Source organism: Eubalaena glacialis, chromosome 9 (genome assembly GCF_028564815.1).
Source record: "Eubalaena glacialis isolate mEubGla1 chromosome 9, mEubGla1.1.hap2.+ XY, whole genome shotgun sequence".
Lineage (NCBI taxonomy): Eukaryota > Metazoa > Chordata > Mammalia > Artiodactyla > Balaenidae > Eubalaena > Eubalaena glacialis.
Genome location: NC_083724.1, coordinates 84,163,678 through 84,183,408, shown reverse-complemented (window position 1 = coordinate 84,183,408; position 19,731 = coordinate 84,163,678). Strand labels below are relative to the sequence as shown.

General features: G+C 41.5%; 1 protein-coding gene and 1 pseudogene across 3 annotated transcripts in view; one reads left to right on the top strand and one right to left on the bottom strand.

The window, feature by feature from the left end:
* Positions 1 to 19,731, bottom strand: part of RMI1 (RecQ mediated genome instability 1) — a 389,280-nt gene that overhangs the window by 309,078 nt on the left and 60,471 nt on the right. Inside the window, exon 1 of one of the 3 annotated variants that reach the window (XM_061200543.1) lies at positions 10,375 to 10,460. The exons of the other annotated variants lie outside the window; for them this stretch is intronic. The gene's annotated coding sequence lies outside the window, so the exon portion shown is untranslated. Of the gene's footprint in view, positions 1 to 10,374; positions 10,461 to 19,731 lie in introns of those variants that run through there. 3 annotated transcript variants of the gene reach the window in all.
* On the top strand, positions 18,833 to 19,143 carry LOC133097436 (ATP synthase subunit g, mitochondrial-like; annotated as a pseudogene).

The window sequence follows — 19,731 nt, the reverse complement described above, 5'->3', positions numbered from 1 at the left end:
AATAAGTCGTAAATCCACAATTCAAAGTCAAGTGTGTGTTATTCCAAAGCCCATACTTCTAATCACTCTTCTAAGCTGGTTCACATATGTCTAGCTCAGTCTCTTCCCAGTCAGATGCTTTTCCCATTCTGTATGGAGGTCAAGACTCCCTGGGCTGCTCTTGAAAGCTGTGGGTCTTTTTCAATGCAGTAATAGCAGCCACCAACCCTGTTAAGAAATTCTATGTAGTGGCTGGCACCATATCATTTGCCTGGCCTGCCATTTGAGTCTGTCAATCTCCTCTTCCAGTCAAGAAAGGCTCCCATGTTATTACACACAGGGACATGATTAGCCTTACTGGATGTACAAGGAGTCATGGCAGGATTCAAGGAAAGTCTGCCCACCAGCACCCACTACTTTCCTCTCCCCACAACTTTCCTACAACTGTTCACTGACCCAAGAAATGCCTTTAATAGATGATCAGGTCTTTAGTCCACAATTATAGAGTAGAATGATGGTAGAGCAGATGTGAGGTAAGGGAAACAAATTACCTTAAATTTATACCGAAAAAAAAAAAAACAACCTGACAATAGCAGATATTTTTGCAGATAAGATTTTTATGTGAGAAGAGGAGAAAGGTTGGCAAATAATACAACAGAATATTTGCTGCCACTGCCCTTTTCCCAGACCATGACAGACATCACTAATAGAACCCAGCACAATTTCCCTCTGAGCATAACAATCCTCTCAGCATTGCACTCTAATAATAGTTGATACATATGATTGGACCCACTTTATCCACCCCAGGTATAAAAGGATGCAGGAATCCTTCTGCATAAAAAAGTGAGTGTTCTAGGGCCACTGAAGTTGGCAAAGGCTGTGGAAAGGAGAGGCTGGGATCTCCATGACATATTTGACTGACTTCCCAATTTTGCCTTCAATCTATTAGTATCCCAAGAGTCCTAACACTGCTCATAAAGGCATCATTGAATAGAATACTAAACTATGTTCAAATAACCCAAAAAAAGGAAGGAAAGGGAAAAAGAGGAATAAAAATCAGAGGGGAAAAACAGAACACAAATAATAATATGGTATGTCCAAATCCAAATATATCAATAATTACATTAAATGTTCTAAATACATTGATTAAAAGACAGATTGCCAGATGGACGATGGATTTAGAAAGAATAAAAACATGAGATTATATGCTGTCTACAAGAAATTCACCTCAAATATAATGACATAGGTAGGTTAAAGTGAAAAAAAAGAAAACAATATACTTTATGAAAATTTTTGCAAAAATACAAAACAAAATATTAGCAAATGGAATCCAGCAGCATATATATATAAAAAACATGCACCTTAACCTGTTCAATATGCAAAAATTAACTGTAATCCATGATTATAACAGCTAAAGAAGAAAAACCACATGATCCTATCAATTTATGTCAAAAAAATCATTTGAAAAAATTCAGTATTCATTCATGACAAAAACTCTCAGCAACTGAAATAGAATGGAACTTCATCAACCTAATAAAAGGTACTGTTATAGGCTGAATTGTGTCCCTTGCAAAATTCATAATTTGAAGCCCTAACCCCCAGTACCTCAGAACGTGACTGCATTTGGAGATAGGCTTGCCGCCTCAAAGGTGGCAGGCTATGATCTTATAGTGGTTAGTACTCTGCGTTGTGGAGATAGGGCCTTTAAAGAGGTGATTATGTTAAAGTGAAGATTAGGGTAGGCCGTAATCCAATCTGGATGGTGTCTTTATAAAAGGAAATTTGGACACACAAAGAGACACCAGGGATGTGCACCCAGAGAAAAGACCATGTGAGGGCACAAAGAGAAGGCAGTCATGTTCAAGCCAAGGAGAGAGGCCACAGAAGAAACCAAATCTACTGACACCTTGATCTTAGGCTTCCAGCTTCCAGAACTGTGAGAAATGAATTTCTGTTGTTTAAGCCACCCAGTGGGTGGTACTCTGTTATGGCAGCCCTAGCAAACTAACACAAGATACCTACAAAATAATACAGGTACCTATAACTAACATCATATTTAAGGATGAAAGACTGAGTAGTCCCACAGCCCCCATCCCAAGATCAGGAACAAGGCAAGAATGTCTGCTCTCCTACTCTAGTGTGAACAAGCAAATGAAGAGGAGAGACCGTGATTTATCAAGATAATCTATTCCATAGATGTTATCTCATCCCCTCACCTCAATACCCCGCACCAGACCAACTCCAGCACCGACACACAAACACACACACAGACACAAATCACACCTATTATCTGAATGTCTTTGTTAAAACTAATTTTCAGCCAAATTATCAAAATAGTTGCCTCAATTTGCTTTGAGTGTACAGAGGCAGTCTTGGGCATGAGAAGAGGAAGCAGGGAATCAAATTAACAGCAAAATTATGAGATCGCAAAAAGGAAATTTTTTTAAAGAAAAACAAATTTTAATGTGCTCATATATGAAAATTGCCACGCACACACCCCTGCCATGTTGTGGAGGATCAGGGTACATTTCTAACAGCATTATGTTCTCTGGTCATAATGTAATTATCTGTACCACAATTAAAGAAAAATAAAATATGATAGTTTAAAAAGCATAAATCTTCTTAGAAACTTCAGTTTTTGACAGTTTATTTGGAGGTTTTTTTTCTCCCCACGTATAATGTATCTGAGCCATTTAGAACTATATCTACCAAGTCCCACTTCATACCTACTCTTGCAAGAAAACGATTTCACACAAAATGTGAAAATTCCAACTGGAGACATTACATGTAGGGTACTTAAGCTATGATAGAGGAGATCTACAGCTATATGTTGCCCTAGATGGACATGGGGAAGGTAGTTAAAAAGAAAATAAGGATTGTGTTCTGAGGTTGTGTTTTCCCCTGAGGCTCTTTAAATAATGCCTTTACCTGTTCCCCATTTTCCAATTGTCTTCTCCAGTGCTGTGGCCATAATTTAGCAGTATTATGTGCTGTCACTTCTGCATTAGTAAACACCAGGACTTGCTGAGTAATTACAGAATAACCTCATAATGAAATGCAGTGAAGAGTTCTAATTACATTTTAATGCTGCTTAACAACTATTCTACTTTAAAATGAGAATATTCCAGCCATGTATCCTAATGAGTTATCAGAATGCATTACCCCCCCCCAAAAAAATGTACAAATGAGAAGGTAAACATAGAATATTACCACCAGTGGGCATGTGTGTGGGAATATTTATATTCAAAGTTAATATACTACATTAAAAATTATTAAAATAAAAAAGCACATCAAAATGCTGCAACAACTACAGGGTAGGATTTTTTTTTTTTTTTGAAAGCTCATATTTCACTTTGAAGGAGGAAAAATGTTAAATTACTCTCCAATGCAGGAGAATACAGTTAAAGCTGTCTTCTTCTGAACGTAGGACAAATACAAGTTAAACTAAGAACGTCCACACCTTCTTATAAAAACACAGAGCTACAAGAACACTAACTATGTGATCTAGGAAACAAGGCTTTCCATTTACTTTATTCTTTAAAAATCTGCCAAGAAGAAGTACTCCTCCCATATTCTATTGTTCTACTGTCTTCGTCTGCCACAACATCCTTCTAAGCACTTACGTAAACCCCTTAGATGCTGACCTAGGTAGACATGGTGAAAACCTGTTACACATTTCTCTTTTCATACCACAGGAAGAACGTCACAATCCTCCCTCTTCCCTTACATTGCCATTATAAACAGGTCCAATCCATTTTGTTTTCAGAAAAGACCGATCCCCTGACTCTTCCATCATTACCTGCTGAAATCTTCTCTAGTTCTTCCTCACACTTCTGTCAAACCACTTAAATTGCTACTTCTACTCATAATGCCTAATTAATGCCCTTTCAGGTATAAAATTTTAAAATGCAATTACGTTGAGCCCAGTGAGGTCATTGCCTACAGAATTCTGCAAAATATGCTTCAGTTTTGCTCTTCCTATCAGCTTATGCAGAGCTAACACAAGTATTGCCATTGACAAATTTGAAGCCTTTATTTCCATTATCCAAGCTCTTGTGTTATTAGGGATAAGCAACCCTGAGGCTTGGATATCTCCTTCCATGCAAGCATCTACCCCACACTCACAGGAGAAGTTGTTGATGCTGCTATTAATGAAGGTATTTGTTTACAGGTGACTCTAACAAGATATGTTGGGACCTTTTCTTCCCTGCCTACGCCAAATAAGTAGAAGAGATGACATCTCTTAGCTTTTCTGGGATCCTCTTTGGTCAAGTCTATGAATGCAACAAGGCTAGAAGCTCTGAGAACTTGTACTAAGCAGCCTACACACCTGAGAGGAGAGGGAGGGAAGGAGAGGAGACACCTGGGGCCTCACTCAGAACATCTCATGTTCATTCCCATAACTTTGCAGTGCTACAGGGGCTGGACAGGGAACTTTCTATCTGTGTGCAGGGAACTGTCTGTGTCATACAAAACCAACATGGCAATGAACTTTGCTCAGTCATCATCACTAGGTAGTTTTCAGGGGCATAGTGCTTCAGGACACAAGCTTTGGAGTCAGACTTGAATTTGAATCTCAGTTCTGCTGCTTGCTAGTTGCATTACCTTGAGCAATTTGCTTAGTCTCTCTGAGCCTCCATTTCATCATTTATAAATTGAGACTAATAATGCTCACCTGACAAGATTATTGTAAGAAATAAATGAGCAATATATGATAAGTGCTTGGCATGGTGGCTGATTCAAATATTCAGCTAGTGGTAGCTGCTATCATCGCTACTACTGCCCCTATTAATGCTGCCCCACAAGTAGCAACATCTCCTGGCTTCTGTAATAACAATGACATTCTTCCCAAGAAAAGCTTTCAAGTGATCCTTGCCTCTTACCCCTCCCTCAGTCCCCACATTGAAGAAAATCACCAAATCTTATCAATTCATCCTCTCCTTTGCACTTCCATTGTCACTCCTCTGGTTCACACCTCAGTCCTTCTCACCTGGACCTTCACTCCATAAATGTTTATTAAAGCACCTACCATGTGCTGGGCGCAGTGGAAAATACAGATGTGTAATACCTCAAAATATACTTAAAATCTGGTGGTGGGGTGGGAAAACACAGACATTTAGACAGGTAACTAGAATGTGAGGCAAATGAAAAACAATACAGGACTTATCTGGTGGTGCAGTGGTTAAGAATCCACCTGCCAATGCAGAGGACATGGGTTCGAGCCCTGGTCAGGGAAGATCCCACATGCCGGGGGGCAACTAAGCCCGTGCACCACAACTACTGAGCCCGTGTGCCACAACTACTGAGCCTGAGCTCTAGAGCCCACGAGCCACAACTACTGAGCCCGTGTGCCACAACTACTGAAGCCCGCACGCCTAGAGCCCGTGCTCTGCAACAAGAGAAGCCACTGCAATGAGAAGCCCACGCACAGCAACAAAGAGTAGCCCCCGCTCGCCACAACAAGAAAAAGCCCATGCGCAGCAACGAAGACCCAACGCAGCCAAAATAATAATAATAATAATAATAATTAATTAATTAAAAAACAATAGAATATATAGGAAGGTTTCACACATACGTGAGTCAATTAAAAAAAATAAATAAATATATAGGAAGGTTTCATGGAAGCATTGCCCCTTGAGATGAAACTTGACCAATGAATAAAAAGGAAAAAAAAAAGACATTTCAGTCTAAGAAAACAGCATAAGCAAATGCAAGGCTGCAGGAAATACATCCTGTGGAGAGAATGCTGAGTTGTACAATGAGACTAGAGGATGGGGTGGGAAGGACAGAGCAGCAGCTGAGATGCAAGCACTCAGGGGGACCATTCAAAAGGCAAAAGCATAGGAGTCAGGCAGCTCTCCTTCAAATTCTGCCTCCACTCCTAAAGGCCATGTGGCCATGAACAAATTTTTTATCCTCCCTGAGACTCAGTTTCCTCATTTGTAAAATATAGTCAATAAAATACCTACTTTGTACAGTTCTTGTGAGGATTAAAGGAAATAATATATGTAGAGCACTCTGCACAGAACCTAAAATATAGCAGGGACTGGATGGTAGTTATGTTTCATAGGAGGCTGTTATGGATTGAATGTTTGTGAACCCCCAAAAATTCGTATGTTGAAACTCCAGCCCTCAATGTGGCTATATTGGGGATGGCCCTTTAAGGTTAAATGAGATTATAGGTGTGGGTTGCTGATCCCATAAGACTAGAGAGTCCTTTAAGAAGAGACATCAAACAGCTTGCTCTCTCTCCACTACCTCCCCACATGCAGGCACCAAGGAAACCACGTGAGGACATAGGCGGCTGTCTGCAAGCCAGAAAGAGAGTCCTCACCAGAAACTGAACCACCTAGAACCTTGATCTTGAACTTCTGGCCTACAGAACTATGAGAAAATAAATTTCTGTTGTTTAAGCCACCCAATCTACGGTATTTTGTTATGGGGCCTGAACTGACTAACATAGGGGCCCTGAATGCCATTTTAAGTGGTTGGTTCTTTATTCTGTGGGCAGTGGAGAAACATTAAACATTTCTGAGGAGACAAGAATCACACTGAGATCTGACTATCTGAGAGCTGAAGACTGATGGGAAGATGCTCTTCACTGACCTCCTGCATCCTGTGCGCCCTGTTCCATCCATTCATGACAACCACTAGATGACCAATAGCCCCAATATTGCTTGGACAAGCTACTCAAAAATTCGACCTAGGGAGGGAATTCCCTGGCAGTGCAGTGGTTAGGACTCCATGCTTTTGCTGTCAAGGGCATGGGTTCAATCCCTAGTCAGGGAACTAAGGTCCCATAAGCCACCGCCACCCGTGCTGAGCGGCCTAAAAAAAAAAAAAATTGACCTAGGGAATAAAGCCTATATTGTCTAGCTTGTTATTCAAGGCCCTCTGGGATTTGGATCAGCACCCCCACCCCTTTCACTAACCTACTACTTTCCTTAGCTGGGAAGATCAGACCCTGGGTTCTGCCATGTTTGTGCTTCTATTCAAGCTGTTCTTCCAGCACGAATACCCATTCCCACTGTTCTCAGTCAAAATCTAATTCATCCTTTAAGGTTACTCCCCTAGGATGTCTCCCCTCCTTTGAACTCCTGTTGTTTGTACCGCTGGTATATCACGGTAATCAACATCTTATATTCTAATTAATTAATTAATTAACAAATAAAATTTATTCATTATAAATTATAATTTATATCAGATCAATTTATATCTCCTCTACTAGACTATAAGGATTTCAGGCCAATTTTTGTGGCCTTCACATTACATGACACATTACATGTCTCCTAAGGCAGGAGACAGCAAAGCTAGGCTTGCATAAAGGAAGGGGAGAGAGAGACAGAGACAGAGAAAAGGGATTTGGGGGAGCAGACGTGTCCAAGGGGCAACAGGAGTCACTTGATGTGAGTGTGCATTGTGAGCTTGACTTCAATCCCTTCTCCCCACCAAATCCCTATAGAGTCTCCATCACTCATTACCCTCCCATGCAACAGAATTATGAGCAGTGCAGAGTGAGGCACTGGATTGGAAAGATGCTTATTAGATGGCAATAATCATAATCATAGCTAATATCTGTGGAAGGTGTACCTGATGTCAGGCACTGGGCTTTTCAGTACTGTATACTATGTTCTTTTTTGTTACCAAAACACGTCTTTCTGTCGGTATAATGTTGTAATTTGGGTGTTTTTTAGAAGTCTGAAATCTCATTCTGAGATTTATCCAGAGAATTACATGCTGCATTAAAATAAGGACTCTAGTCAAGGACCATTCATTTAGAAAGTTTTCTAACCGTATCCCTCCCCTATTTAAGACCCATAGTCAATGATCTAACTGTTGTTTTAATTCCCATTTTTTGGCTTATAATGAGGCCAAGCAACTTTTCTTATGTCATTAGTCATTTATACTTGTCCCACCAGTCTGTCAAAGTCACTGGCAATGACCAGCAGAGAGTGTGGGAGGGGGACTTGGGGAGACTGGTGCAAGGAGGGAGCTCCCAGGAACACCCGCAGCCCTTGGCTTGGAATCTGGCTCCTGTTTCTCCCAGGGCTTGATTCCAACCCCTCTCCTCTCTCTCCTCTCCTCTCCTCTCCTCTCCTCTCCTCTCCTCTCCTCTCCTCTCCTCTCCTCTCCTCCCCTCCCCTCCCCTCCCCTCCCCTCCCCTCCCCTCCCCTCCCTTCCCCTCCCTTCCCCTCCCCTCCCTTCTATTCCTCCAAGGCCAGCCCCCACCTCTCTTAGGACATTTTATTTTAACTAAAAACTTCCCACCAATTCAACCTGGAGATACTTAAGCCAGAGGACAAAAGATCCACAGTCGCAATCCTGGCCCACTCACATGTGAAACGCACCTGGGGACAAAGTTTATTTAACCAGAGATTTCTGGTTACATGAAATAAATATACAAATTACCAATATTATCAATTGGCTTTGATGTTTGCAGTTACCAGCCAGGCCCCTTGCTGAGAACTTTATCTGAATTATCTACTTTGGTCCTCATGGCACAGCAGGGGCAGGGTAGGGGAAGGAGGTACTGAATAATTACTATATCATTGAGCAATAGGAAAGGATAAGCAGGCACTTGTCTTTAGATGACCCAGGACACTGAGAGTTCTGTTTTAGTTTTGATAAAAGGAAAATAAATTTTGCTATTCACGCTCATCCAGCTTAAGAGAGAAAGGAGTCTCACTTCTTATTTTAATCAATATGTCACTGATTGAAAGGAGCCTCAAAGGCCTTTAGCACCAACAAAGCACAATTCCTGGGAACTTGGGAATGACAGTGAGGCTGGCACTGTGGGCCTGATGCAGGATGCCACGGGGCACTGAAAGCATATGTACCGTATGACATCTCACACCCTGCCTGGCGAAGGCAACTGTTCTTTCTAGGCCAAATTCCAGAGTCTGAATCTGGCATTCATTTTGTTATAGTGTTAAAGGTAAATAAAACTGCTGCCAGTAATACAATCAGTTTCCCATTTTTTTAAAGCTTCATTGTTCTTATTGCAAAAGCAAATAAACCACTTACTCACTATTGCACGCACACCTGTAGTTTCTTACTGCGAGCTCCTCTAGCCCTCTGCCCTCCAGCTTTCCCTGGTTGCAGGAGTGAGCTCACCACTGCGCAGGGTGAGACTGAGCTGGAGGACATAAGCCAACCACTCCCCCCAGACATATGGGAGATGGAGAGTGAATAACCCAGCCTGCTCAAGCCCCCAAGTGGGACAATCTGAGGTGTGTTCTGCATGGTCTTCGGAGGCCCACAGCAGGACTGGGCCCCGGTTGTCCCCGTCAGCTCTGGGTTGGTTTCCTTCCTTTCCCTCTCACGTTCCCTCGCTCTTTTGGAGCTTCCTGGGATCACTTCCCAGATAAACTATTGGTACATAAATACCCATATGCATCTGAGGAAGCCCAACTTAAGACAACACCCATGAATTAGTCAGCTCAGGCTGCCATAACAAAGTACCACAGACTGGGTGGTTTAAACAACAGAAATTTATTTTCTCACAATTCCAGAGGCTAGAAGTTCAAGATCAAAGTGTCAGCAGAGTTGGTTTCTTCTGAGGCCTCTTCTGAGGACATCTTCTCCCTTTGTCTTCACGTGGTCTTTCCTCTGTGTGTCTGTGTCCTAATCTCCTCTTCTTAAAGGACATCAGTCATACTGGACTAGGGCCCATCTCTATGACCTCATTAATTTAATTACCTCTTTAAAGGCCTATCTCCAAATACAGTCACATTTTGAGGTACTGAGTGTTAGGACTTCAAAATATGAATTTGGGGGGTGCAAAAGACACAATTCAGCCCATAACAGCACATTAAAACTAAAACAAAAATAAGTAAGTATATAAAGTTAAAACATGTGAGCCAGGGACTTCCCTGGTGATCCAGTGGTAAAGAATCCGCCTTACAATGCAGGGGATGCCGGTTCAATCCCTGGTCAGGGAACTAAGATCCCACATGCCACAGGACAACTAAGCCCAGGAGCCACAACTACTGAGCTTGCACGCCTCTACTAGAAAGCCCACGTGCCTCAACTAAGACCCAACACAGCCAAAAAATAAATAAACAAATATATATATATATATAAACTATTAAAAATAAACTATGTTTAAAAAAAAAAAAAAAAGTGAGCCAAAATCCAACCTCCAACCTCCTCCAAAGAAAAAAGAAGAGAAAGAAAAGAAAAAACCTATTCTGTTTATCCTCCAGGCTCTTTCTCTCTGTGTAGTTGGAATGACAGTATAATGACAAACTCAGGTGTAAAGACAACATCAATTTCCTTATTTTCTCTAATTCAATTTAAATGAGAACCCTGTACTAGAAAATTCAATCTCAACTGATCCTAGATTCCTTTCCTTTCTTTAAGTCACCCAAGAATCACAACATGAACAGTCCTCACCTTCAGTCCATTGTGGTCATTGTTTCTATCTCCAGGTCCAGCTTCTCAAAGACAGGCAGCTTCCATGCTAGGCTTGGGACACTAGATTCTCAGGGCCTCAGTATCCAGGATCTAGTCTTGCAGATGCATCCACTTCCGTTTGAGGTCCTGCTGAAACCGTGCAACTCAGATGATACTTGAACCCACAGGCTAGGACTTGAACCCAGCCAGAACCCAGACTGGGACTTGAACCCACAGGCTAGGACTTGAACCCAGCCAGAACCCAGACTGGGACTTGAACCCCATGGTCTTTTCATTGAGATCACACACCTGGTCTCAGGACTTAATGAAGCTCAGGTTCTTGATGTCTCGTCACGGAAAGAATTCAGTGAGAGACAAAGTGATAGGTAAGAAGTGGATTTATTTAGAGAGAGACACACTCCACAGACAGAATGTGGGCCATCTCAGAAGGAGAGAGGCCCTGAAATATGGGGTGGTTAGTTTTTATGCACTGGGTAATTTCATAGGCTAATGAGTGGGAGGATTATTCCAACTATTTCAGGGAAGGGGCAGGGATTTCCAGGAATTGGGCCACCGTCCACTTTTGGACTTTTTATGGTTGGTCTCAGAACTGTCATGGTGCTGGTGGGTGTGTCATTTAGCATGCTAATGTATTACAATGAGCGTATAATGAGGTTCAAGGTCCACTGGAAGTCAAATCTTCCAACCACCTTGGACCTAGTCGGTTCTAGCCAGTTTTTGTCATGTCCTATGGCTATGTCATTCTTTTAAAGGTTGCGACCTGCCCCCTCCCCTCTTGTCTCACTACCATCTCCCCAGGCCACAGGCCCCTCTGCCAGGAGGCAGTAGAGAAAGAGCAGCAATTAAGAGGACGGGCCAGGAGGTTGGGCCACTGGGGGCTCAGTCCTGATGGTTTGCTATGCTTTGCTAGTTATGTGACCTTGGGCAAGGCGCTTCCCTCTCATGGTTCAGTTTCCTCATTTGAAAAGTTTTGAATAAAAATAATCTCTGTTTACAAAGACAAATACTATATGATTTCACTTACATGTGGAATCTAAAAAAACAAATGAACAAACATAACAAAACAGAAACAGATATAGATACAGAGAACAAATAGGTGGTTGCCAGAGGGGAGAGGAGTGGGGAGAGGAAAGAAATAGGTGAGGGAGATTAAGAGGTCCAAATTTCCAGTTGCAAAATAAATGAGTCACGGGTATGAAACAGTACAGTGTGGGGAATACAGTCATAACTATGTAATATATTTTTATGGTAACTGATGTAACTAGACTTATTGTGGTGATCATTTTGAAATGTATAGAAATATTGAATCACTATGTTGTGTAACAGGAGCTAACATAGTGTTGTAGGTCAATTATACTTCAAAAACAAACAAACTCATTGAAAAAAAGATCAGATTTGTGGTTACCAGTGGCAGGGGTTTAGGGGAGAGGGAACTGGGTGAAGGCAGTCAAAAGGTACAAACTTCCAGATATAAGATAAATAAGTATTAGGGATATAATGTGCAACATGATAAATATAATTAACACTGCTGTATGTAATATACGAAAGTTGTTAAAAATGTAAATCCTAAGAGTTCTCATCACAAGGAAAAAAGTTTTTTCTATTTCTTTAATTTTGTATCTATATGAGATGATGGATGTTCACTAAACTTGTGAAATCATTTCATGATGTATGTAAGTCAAATCACTATGCTTACACAAACTTATGTCAATTATATTTCAGCAAAACTGGAAGGAAAAAATAGGCTCCGTTTCATGACTAACACTCATATTTACGCATTTAATCATTACAATGAAACTTGTATGTTCAGATGAGAAAAATTAAGCCCTTATTCAGAGTCACACAGCTAGTAAGTGGCAAAGCTAGGATTCATACCCAACGCTCAGACAACTGGAACCAGCCTCATCAAGCCAATAAAAATGAGGAAGTTGATCTAAAAGTTGTTAAATATATTCTATTTTTGCCTAATGCAATTTTATTACTAGACCATAAGAATCTGTGATAATGGGAAATTCTAAGAAAGTTATGTCAAATATTTACTGTGAGCATATGCTCATGTTGACTTGGCCCAGCCAGTGGACAAGACAAACCCAGTAGGCTATGGTGGAATGCTCGTTCTGAATTTGCACAGGCTGGGGGCTGCCTTGGATTCCAGACACACACTTCTGTCTGGTGGCATAAAGCAGCCATCAACATTAAGAGGTTTGCCCATAGTAAGAATTTAACCTAGCATTTAACCCAGGTCGATTAATTCCATATCTTTCTACTTCATCCTTGGGTGATCGACTCATCCCAGTTTGCCTGGGACTGTCCTGGTCTTAGCACTAGGACACCCCCCATTCCTGGGCACACCAGGATACTTGATCACCTTAGTCTCTCACATTCAGTGAATGAGGTTAGAAGACTGGGGTGGGTGGAACAAGAGAGAACAGATGACCACTTTGTTTATAAAGGCTGGGTCAGACGATGATTTCCGAGGTTGTTTCCAGTCTAATAAGTGCAAAGAAGCAAAGATGTTATCAACTCCTTAGATGTTAATTTTACAATTTAGTAGCTGGTAAGAAAGTGAGATTACACATGAGAAAAGTAATAACTCTAGCAGTACTGTGGAAGGTGAGACAGAAGATAACTTTGGGGAAGATAACTCGATTCTGTCCTCATATCTCCACACAGAATAGACCCTGCCCTCCTGCCCTGTTTCCCACACTGTACGCTATGGTCACACCTTAAATTATCTATTGAACTTGTTTGCATGCTTTTTTGTCTTACTGGACACCAAAGTTCCCTGAGAGACTGAGTCCTTCCATCATTAAATAACCTGGGACAGGGACGTCCCTGGTGGTTCAGTGGTTAAGAATCACCTGCCAATGCAGGGGACACGGGTTCGAGCCCTGGTCCGGGAAGATCCCACATGCTATGGAGCAACTAAGCCCGTGTGCCCCAACTACTGAGCCTGAGCCTGTGCCCTAAAGCCCTCATGCCTAGAGCCCGTGCTCCTCAGCAAGAGAAGCCACTGCAATGAGAAGCCCACACACCGCAACAGAGTATCCCCCGCTCGCCACAACTAGAGAAAACCCGCGCACAGCAATGAAGACCCAACACAGCCAAACATTAATTAATTAATTAATTTTTAAAAAAAGAAAAGAATCTGCCTGCCAATGCAGGGGACACAGGTTAGATCCCTAGTCTGGGAAGATCCCACATGCCGCGAAGCAACTAAGCCCGTGTGCCGCAACTACTGAGCCTGCGCTCTAGAGCCCGCGAGCCACAACTACTGAGCCCGCACATCACAACTACTGAAGCCCACGTGCCTAGAGCCCACGCTCTGCAACAAAGAGAAGCCACCGCAATGAGAAGCCCGCGCACTGCAACGAGGAGTAGCCCTCGCTCGCTGCAACTAGAGAAAGCCCGCACGCAGCAATGAAGACCCAACGCAGCTAAAAGTAAATAAAATAAAATAAATAAATTTATTAAATAAATAAATAAAGAGTGTTTGTTCCTTTTAAAAATAAATAAATAAATAAATGCCCTGGGACAGATCAGGTATTTTTTAATTATTGGTTGATTAATTGAACAAATGAATGATTAATTGAACACTTTTTTCTTCTACATTTAATTCACAATACATTTTGCTACTGAAAGCAGCTTACCTCCAGTGCGTATCATGAGTATCTTGAAAAAAAAACAGTATGTAATGACGGTAGCTTTCACAATAATCAAACTAATCCTATTAGTGATAGAATTACTGATTACTGATGCCCTTTCACCCCCTTGAAGTTTTGCATTTATGGCAAATCTACACTGCAGCTTTCCGTTTGAATCATGCAAGATCTAGCTGCACCATTATTACATTGTAGCCATTTCTCAGACAGGTGTGGCTCTGTTGCTCAAAAGTATATACCTAATCTGACAGAGGATTTCTTTACCCTGTGTCTTGTGTCTCTGAGGTTTTCCAATGTTTTTGTTGGATCTGGCCAACATTTATTAAGTACCCACTAAATATTTTGTATGAATGCCACTGATTCTTCAACATATGTTTTGTTGAATATTTAGGACTAATGAGAACATCAAAGTTGTATTATATAATCTCTGCCTTCAAGGAATTTCTGGTCTACTGGAAGAGCTAAGACTTGTGGACATGAAAAGATAACTAATACTGGATCTTACATAAAGCAGTACATTTAATAGGCCAAATGAGTGGCATAGAAAATAAATGACAATACCCTTGATTATCATTATCTTACTTGCCTTTCCCATTATACTGTGAGTGCTTTGAGGATATATTATTTGTAAACTCACCATCTGCTTTTCAAGAGACATCTGATTTTTAACAAGCTTCCCAGGTAATTCTAATGTACAATGAAGGTTAAGAATCAGTATTGTAGACAATAGGGAGGGATGGAGGGGTTTGAAGCAAGAAGATGTCATGATAGAAGTATCTGATGAAGATTCATCTAGCAGAGTGCAAGATGGAGCAGAGCACAGAGAAACTGGAGATCAAAGATACAGAACGAAAGCTGCTGCATTTCTCCACTCTTGAGATAAAAAAAACCAGAAACACTAGGAATAGCATAAAGGGAAAGGAAGGGATGGACATGGAAAGCACTAAGCAGGAGGAATCACCAAACTTGGTGACTGAGTGTTTGCTAGAGAAGAAGAAGAAGAATGAAAAATAACTTCAATATTTCTAACTTAAGGAACTTGAATAATAATAACAATAACAGCTAACATGTAATAATCACTGCGGCGGTCACTATGGCCAGGCTACCTCAACAACCACGCCCAACCCTCTTCTTTTGCGCTCATCTCTCATTACAGAGGCTAGAAACTAGATGGTCTCTTTCCTGGCCTCTTTCACAGACAAGGGTGGACCTCTGACTTATTCTTGGCAATCAGATGTAGGGATAAGTCCTTTGTGAGGCTCCTGGGAAAGCTGTTATTTTCCTGATGAAAGGGACAGTGGATGCTGACCCTGCCCTTCTCCCTTCTTCTTTCCTTGAATGCAGATGTGACACCTGGACTTGCAACACCTGGTGACCACAATGTGATAACCATGGAGATGAAAAGCCAGCATGCTAAAGATGGCAGAGGGGAAGGTAGGAAGAAGTGGGGTCTTTGGTGGCACCACTGAACTGCTGCACCAAACCTGGAACTACCCACCTCTAGAATTCTAGTTATGAAAGATAATTAAATATGTTTTTTTGCCTACCATACCATTAACTGCCATTCTGTTATTTGCAATGTAACACACCCAAACTGATACAAACACTGACTATGTGCCAGGCACTGGCCTAAGCACTTTAACCCAATGCTTCCAACAACTTGATGAGGAATGTGTTATTATTATCCCAATTATACAGATGAGGTAATTAAGGCATCAAAAAAGTCAAATAATTTGGCCAAGGCCACACACCTAGTAAGCAGCACAGCAGGGAATTGAACCCAGGCAGTCAGCCTCCCAAGCCCTCACTCTTAACCATTACATATCTAGTCTCTCAATATCGGTGAGAGCATAGATAGAAATAAGGATGTTGGGAATAGGTGTCAACAGCTGGAAATCCAAGTGGAAATGTCCATCAGGCAGTTAGAAATGCCAAGTCTGCAGCACAAGAATATAAAGGACCTTATTTAGAACAAGTAGCTATCTGCATTGAAATAAGAATTGATTTATTAACTACAAAAGTTCCAAATTCTCTCCTATCTACAAGGTGAGCTGAGCTGAACAGAACCATATATGTAGCAGCCCTAGCTTGGCCGGAATAATGATGCTTTTGACAAAGTGCCTTTGACTATCCAAAAGCTGGCTCCCTTGTTAGTGCAGCATTTAGGTTCTGGCTTATGAGTTCATTGTTTAAAGGAATGTTGTTAAGTGTTACTCTTGACTTCTTAATGCCAGAGAAGATTGTTGGCTGTGTGTAGCAATTTCCCAGTGCAGGCCAATGCAGAACATGACCCCAATCTTCCAGATAGTTGCCAGTTTGCAAGGCTGGCCTGACCCAGCAAAATTACCTGGAATCTGGAATAGGGCTTCCAGGGCTGCTGACTGTTCTATCACCTTCAACAACAGGACAGCCTGTTCTCAGCAAAGAGAATGAATGTTGTTTACCTTCATACCACTGAGGTTCAGAGTAAAAGATGTTTGTGAGAGTGGGAAAAAGAGGGGGAAATAGGTGACATTCATTCCAAATAATGGTAATAAGAGCTTGCACTTATTGAGTCCTGGCTCTGTGTTGAGTGAGTGCCTTTGGTGCATTATCTCACTCAAAACACGGTAATTTCTGGTCTGTTTCTATTTTAACAGAATCACAAAATGTCCAGAGAAAATTGTTGTTAATCACTGATAGTACCTTGGCACTTGCCAATCGTTTTTTGTTGTTGTTGTTTTCCATCTTTCCTCAAAGGCCTAATAAAGGTCAGCTGGAACACTCTATTGATGCCCATGACACAGCAATAATTCTCATACAAGGCTGACAACTAGGAAAATAGATCAGTCCTGTGGAAAACAAATTGGCCTGCCTGAGAGATCTGAGAGGCCACGTATATGAAAAAGATACATCTATGAACTTCCTATTGCCAACTTTGAAAGGTTGGTATTTACATGGTCCTAGAAATGGAGCCAACCTAATCCTTACTGATCCAACATAAGGTTATAAATGCTCTGCCGCATTGGAAAAGAACTAAAGAAGGGAAAGATGTCTATTACACAATCCAGGTATTGGTCAGAATGTGTTGTCCTTTCCTTGGTGATGAGCTTCAGTTCTGATCTAGATGTTCTGATCCTCATCACAAATCACAGAGGACACTGGAACAATTTTACTATCATTAAATGCTTAAACGATGTTACAATCACTTAAGCAACTAGAGTACGCATATTAAACATTTAATTTATAATCCTTTTGCCAAAGCACTTCTGTTAGAATTTAATATTTCTCTGGAATCACACTCCAAGCCCAATCATTACAATTAATTCCAATCTACCTAATCAAGGACGCATGTCTTTACTTATTCTCCCTAAAAGTAACAGAGATTACAAATGGATGGATTTCATTACTGTTCACGATTGTGGTCAGTTGTTCTCAGGTCCTCGGTCTGGAACCATTTCCCACCGGGATGCTATTTGGAAGCTAAATAACCATAGATTTAGCTGCTAACAACAATTACAAAAAGGAGACAGGAAAAAAATACACATCACGCTTATTACAGAGATAAGAATGAGACAGGCTGAATCACCATTGACGGGGTCAGTAGTCCAAGGCCACTCATGCCTCATGATTGGCAGCTGCAAAGGGTTCCCTTTGCCAAGCCCACTGTCCAGAGGGCAAAAGGTCAGAAAAGCAGGGGCAGTGCCTTGGAGAAGTGGCTCATCCAGCATTAGTGGCTAAATCCAGGAAGACTGGAAAAACACCTGCAGGTGGCATCTAATCTAGTATTTAAAAGCACACAGGGAAGTAACTAGCAAGTCCCCTCACAATTCTACAAAAGTTGATTTTTTTTGGTCCCAAAAGAGAATGAAGGAGAAATGAATTCCCCCCTAGACTTCAAACTCCTCCAAGATACACACCTAGTGGAGTACTAGGTGCACAGTAGGAGATTAATAAATGTTTGTTGGAACTGAAATTAACTGACATGTCCTATCACTGAATCTGCATAACTACCTGACAAAATAGGTACTGTTGTCCCCATTTTACTGTGAAGAAATTGAGAAAGAATAGTTTGGTAACTTGTTAAAAAGGAATAAAGCCAGGACACAAACTCAGGTCTGTGCGGCCCCAAAGCTAATGTTCTTTCCATTGTGTCATGATGCTGCAAACCACCTGCTTTGCTAAATTGAGAAAAGAACTCCTGCATCTCTTCTTTTTTTTTTAAATTAATAATTATTTATTTATTTTTGGCTGCATTGGGTCTTCGTTGCTGCACGCGCGCTTTCTCTAGTTGCAGCGAGCAGGGGCTACTCTTAGTTGCTGCGTGGGCTTCTCATTGCTGCGGCTTCTCGTTGCACAGCACAGGCTCTAGGTGCGCGGGCTTCAGTAGTTGTGGCACGTGGGCTCAGTAATTGTGGCTTGCAGGCTCTAGAGTGCAGGCTCAGTAGTTGTGGCGCATGAGCTTAGTTGCTCCACGGATCTTCCCGGACCAGGGCTCGAATCCGTGTCCCCTGCAGTGGCAGGCAAATTCTTAACCCCTGTGCCACCAGGGAAGTCCCCTGCATCTCTCCTAATTATAACTTTTATAAGACTGTTCTATATATGTAAAATCCCCTTTTATTCAGGTCTCCTTATTTCCTGCAGGTAATCTTGTTTATTTCTTTATTCAAAATGTGGACATGCTTCCACATTAGCATCACTTCTTTGTCTTTTCCCCCATCCTCCCTTCCTTCACTACTGTCACAGAGAAAGTGGTGGCCCTCCAGTTCTGGGTGAGATTTTTCTGTCATAGAACCATGGTCCTATTTGTTCATAACCTCACAGAGAAGGCTCAAGCCCTGGTCAGTGCTGCTGTGACTTACATGAAGCCTTGACTGGCCACATTTTGGCACTAGGTCAGTGTTGAGCTGGTTCCTCCAACTCTGCTGAGATCCTAACTCCTATTCAGAGGTTTTAAGAAATAGTCATTAGTGCTCAAACTAGTAGCTTCAAACAGCTCACAGTTGAGGAAGCTCTGCTGAATGGTTTGGTGGCCACTGAGATGTGAATGTGATTTTATGTTGGCAAGATCATAGGCAAGTGTGGCATTGTTGGCTATAGTGTTTGAAGACCAAACTTCAACATGTGATTATATTTGCTTTATTATTTGAGTGTCCTTGGACCATGTGTGACCAGACTGCTGTCTGATTAAAATGATGCCAATATCAGTGTTTTCTCTATCAAACGCTGCATGGACAGTCACAATATTTCTTGGTACTAAGTTGGGTTGTCTTTTGCTTTGATACATTAATACAGCTCTAAATGTATGTCTTTGCTTAGCCTGAAATTGGAAAGGATATGTGCAAACGTAACATTGTGGTACGTGTATATATGGGGATAACATTTTAATTTGATGGTTTGAAACATACATATATTTTTAAATATTTATTTATATATTTATTTGGCTGTGCTGGGTCTTCATTGCAGCACGCGGGATCTTTAGTTGTGACATGTGGGTTCTTTAGCTGCAGCATGTGGGCTCTTTTAGTTGCGGCATGTGGGCTCTTAATTGCTGCAGGTGGGATCCAGCTCCCTGACCAGGGATCAAACCCAGGTCCCCTGCACTGGGAGCATGGAGTCTTAACCGCTGGACCACCAGGGAACTCCTGGTTTGAAATATATTATGCTGTAGTATATGATGTAGTTAAGTCATCTC